The sequence below is a fragment of the Bos mutus genome, chromosome 2, assembly GCF_027580195.1.
Source record: "Bos mutus isolate GX-2022 chromosome 2, NWIPB_WYAK_1.1, whole genome shotgun sequence".
Taxonomy (NCBI): domain Eukaryota; kingdom Metazoa; phylum Chordata; class Mammalia; order Artiodactyla; family Bovidae; genus Bos; species Bos mutus.
This window is the reverse complement of record NC_091618.1, coordinates 117,932,235-117,938,234: the sequence shown is the minus strand read 5'-3', so window position 1 is coordinate 117,938,234 and position 6,000 is coordinate 117,932,235.

The following is a 6,000-nucleotide window of genomic DNA, read 5'->3' as shown; positions in this document are numbered from 1 at the left end:
AGGGATGTATCAGGAATTAATAACTCATGACAACCAAAAATGTTACATATAAGTAAAAAATGCTCCTTGGACTTAGAAATAGAAATGCCCTAGATATTTTGACTTGAGTATCATCAGAAGAATGATGAGAAAAGCAGCTAATGAGATTCAGAAATGAATAGGAAATGAAGAAATGGACCTAGCAATAAACCCAGATGTAAATTAAATGATGAGAAAATGTATATAATGTGTTAACTATCAGAAGTGACACAAAATAGGGACAGATCTTCAATTAATGCAGATTGCTGTTATAGTTGGAGCAGTTACTGGGAGGGAAAAGAGATTGGCACCCACAAGGCATTGCAGAGTCATGGGAAAGTCTGTCTTTTATTATTTGTTAATTTTTAAAACAAGCAGGACCATAATATACTTAACAGCTAAGAAGCAGAAGCTACTAAAAAGAAATGGTTAAACATATCATATGGCTAAGCAGAGACAAGAGGGGAAGGATCCAAAATATTTGTCTAGACATGAAGAGGAAGAGGTTATTTCCCTGTGAGCCTGGAGGAGCAAAGATAAGCATATGTATGTTTATGGGACAAATGTTTGGGCTTTGCCCTTGATGACAATGTTTATAAGGGTTGTAGCTTCAACTTGTCTGTGGATATTAGAAAAGAAGCAATGCCACAGAGAAGAGACCTGGAGAGGGCAAGACATAAAGCACAGCTATAGGGAAAGGAGGGAATGTCATTCAAGACTGGGTGGATAGAGGCTGTGTGGCTGAGGTGTGGAAAAGGCCTTCAAAATAATAACAGTAACCAATACACTATGTTCTGTGATGTGAACAAAGGCTCTTTAATGACTATGATAATGAATTAAAAACCAGCTATAAAATTTAAAAAGTAAATGAAAACTTATAAAGTGTAGTTCAGTTCAGTTCAGTTCAGTTGCTCAGTCACGTCCGACTCTTTGTGACCCCATGAATCGCAACACGCCAGGCCTCCCTGTCCATCACCAACTCCCGGAGTTCACCCAGACTCACGTCCATCAAGTCAGTGATCCATCAAGTCAGTGATGTCATCCAGCCATCTCATCCTCTGTCATCCCCTTCTCCTCCTGCCCTCAATCCCTCCCAGCATCAGAGTCTTTTCCAATGAGTCAACTCTTTGCATGAGGTGGCCAAAGTATTAGAGTTTCAGCCTCAGCATCAGTCCTTCCAATGAACACCCAAGACTGGTCTCCTTTAGGATGGACTGGTTGGATCTCCTTGCAGTCCAAGGGACTCTCAAGAGTCTTCTCCAACACCACAGTTCTAAAGCATCAATTCTTCAGTGCTCAGCTTTCTTCACAGTCCAACTCTCACATCCATACATGACCACTGGAAAAACCATAGCCTTGACTAGACAGACCTTTTGGCAGTGTAGTTAATAAACAGTAAAATAAAAATTCTCACTATGAAGAAGTGAGTATTCTCATTTTACAGAGAACAAACCAAGCTTCAGTGATTAATTCAAAGTCATTCTGCTAATAACTTGCACATCTGAGATTTGAGTTGAGGTCTGTCTGCTCCAGAAGCTGTGCTGTCCATCCTTTCCTCTGCTGTCATCACACATGGATGTTGGAGTCCCTCGGAGCAGCCGCAGGGCTTAGAGAAGTAGTGCTAATGTCCTTAATGAAGGTAGAAGAATGACCTGAAAGTCTGGAGGAGAAGAGTAGAAAGAGGTGGTCAAAGAACCTTAGCTTCAAAGGCAAAGTAGACTATGTTCATGAGTCAAAATGCAATGTGTAGAGGTGGTGATGGGAAGCTGAGGAGACCCAGGACATGGTTGAGTAGACACTAAGCAGTTTCTACCAGGTGAGCCCACAAGGAAAGCAGCATCCTCTAGGGAGACCCACATTTCAGGTGTAGCAAGGAGGTGAGAGAGCCCTCTGAAAAGACCAGTTATGCAGAATGTTTACAGTGGAATGGAGGTTCCAGACAACCATTCAATAGAGACAGACAGAGCACCAATAGCAAAGAACGACTTTTCCAGAAGGCTTATTTCCTACTCAACTGTCTTATTTATGTCAGCTATGGGATGATGTCCAACAGCTTTTTGTCAGTGTTTGAATTTTCTTTGCTGTTTATAAAAGTAATTCAGGCTCCTTGTGCCCAGATAACATAGCTTATGCTTCAATACACAAGGCCTCTTTGCCTCTTTTTCCCCCTGCATAGGTGTGATTTCCCTTGTTTAGACTTCTTCAGCTTTTGGTGGCCTTCATACATAGAAAAGCAGTGTACATGGGTATTTTTCATGGAGAAAGTTTTTTGTTTATTATTTGTTTTGATTTTGTTGACTAGATTTTATATTTTTTAATTTCACAACTAGTTTTGGAAAAACTACCATGATAGTAATTAGAGGGTTGTGTGTTTTGTTTTTTTTTTTCAAACAAAAGTAATAAATGCTCATGGTGAAAATACAAACCCTTCAGGCAGGTGTAAAGGAAAACTGGAAAGTTTTTCATCCTTGTTATGGAACAACTAGACTGAAGTCAGGAGGAGAAGGAGACAACAGAGGATGGCATGGTTGGCTGGCATCACCAACTTGATAGACATGAGTCTGAGCAAGCTCTAGGAGTTGGGGATGGAGGCCTGGTGTGCTACAGTCCATGGGGTTGCAAAGAGTCGGACAGGAGTGAGCAACTGAACTGAACTGAGGCCCAACTATCTAAAGGAAATCGCTCTTAACAGATTTTTAGTATTGTTCCAAAAGTTTGCTATAGATTCTCATCAGACAAATATTTAATGAGCAACTTCTACCTAGTACAGCACTGGGTCAGAATTCAGGGATTTAAAGGCCAACTAAACAGATTCTGTTGCTTAAAAAAAAAATGTACAGAATTTATAGCCTAGTGGAAGAATCAGGAGAAAGTTAAGAAAACATTAAAACATACAAACAACAACAAGCAAATAAGAACTATGACTGAAATAAAGATTGCTATGGCCAAAAATAATATGCATTTTATATTATTTTGGAACTTGCTCTTCATCTACTGCCTTAGCCATCTTTGTGGGGCAATATGGTTCTAACTCACTATCTGTAGTTGCTGGATGATATTTTTATCATGGTTATATGATCTAGCATTCAGCCATTCCTTGTTGATCGATGTTCAGGTTGTTTCCAATATTTTTCCACTTAAAACATTACTAAACTAATCATCTTTATACTCATACCTCTACATTTTGAAGCATTTGACCCTTTACTGACACATGTATGCAAATATTTCCCTCCATCTTTGGAATTTGACTAGGATAGATCGTGCCATCCAATTATTTACTTGGTGACTCATTCAGGCCTCTGAGTTTCCAGTCTTGCTTAAGATTGTCTGTCCAACCTGAGAGGTTCCACAAGTATTTTTCTTTGTGTAGTTAGTTTATTATGATCTTTTTACTTTTAGATATTTAATCCATTTGAGATTTATGTTACATGGCATGAGGTGCTTTCTTCTGAATAAATATTCAATTATATCAGCACCATGGTGAACTAAACCATCATAGATTCATTCCTCAGATTTCCTTGGATCTATTTCTGGATACTCTATTCTATTTAATAATTTATATTGCTGTGCCAATACCTGGCAGTTTGCTATAGTTTTATTGTAAGCTGTAATTTCTGATAAAGCAGTTTCCCTTTTCACCATTCTTCTTTTTCAAGAGCTACCAAATGGTCTACTGTATCAGTATAAAAACTCCCTATTGGCAGACATACTTTTTCCGTTTATATTTCCTACTGCTGCTGCTGCTGCTAAGTCGCTTCAGTCGTGTCCAACTCTGTGCAACCCCATAGACGGCAGCCCACCAGGCTCCCCCGTCCCTGGGATTCTCCAGGCAAGAACACTGGAGTGGGTTGCCATTTCCTTCTCCAGTGCATGAAAGTGAAAAGTGAAGTCGTTCAGTCGCTCAGTTGTGTCTGACTCTTAGCGACCCCATGGACTGCAGCCTACCAGGCTCCTCCGCCCATGGGATTTTCCAGGCAAGAGTACTGGACTGGGTTGCCATTGCCAAATCTCCTACTACAGATTTCTAAAACAACTGTTTTTTCCATCATTTAATATATTTCTATGTCGCAAAAATAGAGAACAAAAGCCACATATTAATGTGTGTCTGACCTGCTATGGCCCACTTATTAGTAGGTGACACTGTCATACATAGCTGTATTATAAACAATTGAAATTCACATTTTCCCAAAATTAACTGCCATGATTCTGTAGCGTTACTCGCAATGTGTCAAACCCACAAATGTTAAACCCTCAATGTCATGAACCTATGTAAACAATTTTCATCCCACTGGATTTATTTTACTGGTATGCACAGCCTTCTGACCCTTAGAATTTCAAGGATCAAATGCTTAAACTGACTAATCCCTTTCATATCTTTTTCTAGTGGTAATTCCTGCTCATACCCACTGCCAAATATTAACCCCTAAAATCTTTAAACAAAACTCTTAGAAACAGAGGTATGAGGCAGACAACTTGGCTGGTTCTGGTATTGACATGCGACATGGTTTCATCTTCAAAGCCCTTTTGTGTCACTAACTCATGGAAAACAATGGGTAGCTAGAACCTTTAGCCTTCTCCTATAGCAGCAGATTCTTACTCTGAGAGAGAGATTTGCATTCCATGCTGACCTTCCCCAGGGTGTTTGCTTGCCTCTTACACATGTACAAAGAGAAGATCTACTCAATGTCCTTAAGGACTGTTCTATGTCAATAGTCTGCAGTCAAAGAACATGATTATTGAACTGGATTTGCTTACAAAAATGTAAATGACTTGGTAAAGTAGTAATTGTTGTTAGTGCCGGTGAAACAACGTGGGAAATTTACAACGGGGAATGTGAACTGTGTTTAAAAAAATACTCTTAAAAATAATGATAATAACCTGTCAATCAAACACACAGACAACCAGGATCCCAGCCAGAGTACTCCTAGCTTTCAGTCTCAGTGCCTGTCAGAGGAATACCTAAGAGGTGATATTAATAGTTACCAAAGATCTTTTGAATATTATAAATCCTATTCATGGGTCAAGAGGTAGAGCCCCATTTCCATTTTTTTTTAAACTTGCCCTATAGCTCCTCTATGCCTCATTCAGTTGGATTTAGTGAGTTACCTTTTAGTGTTATGTCCTTGACTTTAATTAAAAGCTTCTACCAAAAATATCAACTTATAAATCAGTTCACTACATCTGCAAAAGATATATTATTAAATACTTTATGTTCTATATATCACTCAATACCCTCTCTGTAAAGTTGTACCTCATAAATTTTTAAAATTCAGCATTAAAAAAATTGCACTTCCCCAAGGAACTGATATGCTTCCCTCTGCAGATTGACAATCATGTCTCTTTATTCTTTAACTTTTAGGAAGCTCACCATCAAACATAATATAGTAAGTAGAGTTGCCTTTTTGGTATGTGAGCTTATGTTCTTCTTGACATGGTTTTAGTTTTCTACTCTGTTTTTATTTCTCTGAAAGGCATTCTTCATTTCTGCTTCTGTTTTGTCATATTTTACCTGATTTTGCTGAAATGCCTCAATTATTGGGGCGGCAGGGGTGGGGGGTGGTGATGAAATGTAAAGTTTCTGGCCCAGGTTATCCTCTCCATGAGTAGTTCTACTTTTATTGCTCCTTTCAGTGGCCTCCTCCATCTCTGGGTTCCTGAGCACTTAGTATCTTAATCAGTCATTTTTGGCTCTTCCCTTCCACTGTCTTTCCTTGAATTGTTACATAGCTCTCTTGTCTTTCCAATTAGTAAGGGAAGGATATTACCCTTTCCATAGCCTCCATAGTTCTTGGTATATGGAAGACCCTCAAAAATAACTTGAGAAGAAAAGATATGAGAGAGAAGAAGGGAGGAAGAGAGAAGTAACAGAATAAAACTCTGAAGTTAATGTAAAAAAGCCTGTCAGGTAAAGGAATAAGTCTGTTGGAAATGGAAACAATTATCTAGTAATAAGGTAAAGGCTTGGTTGGTTTAGCTTGAAGT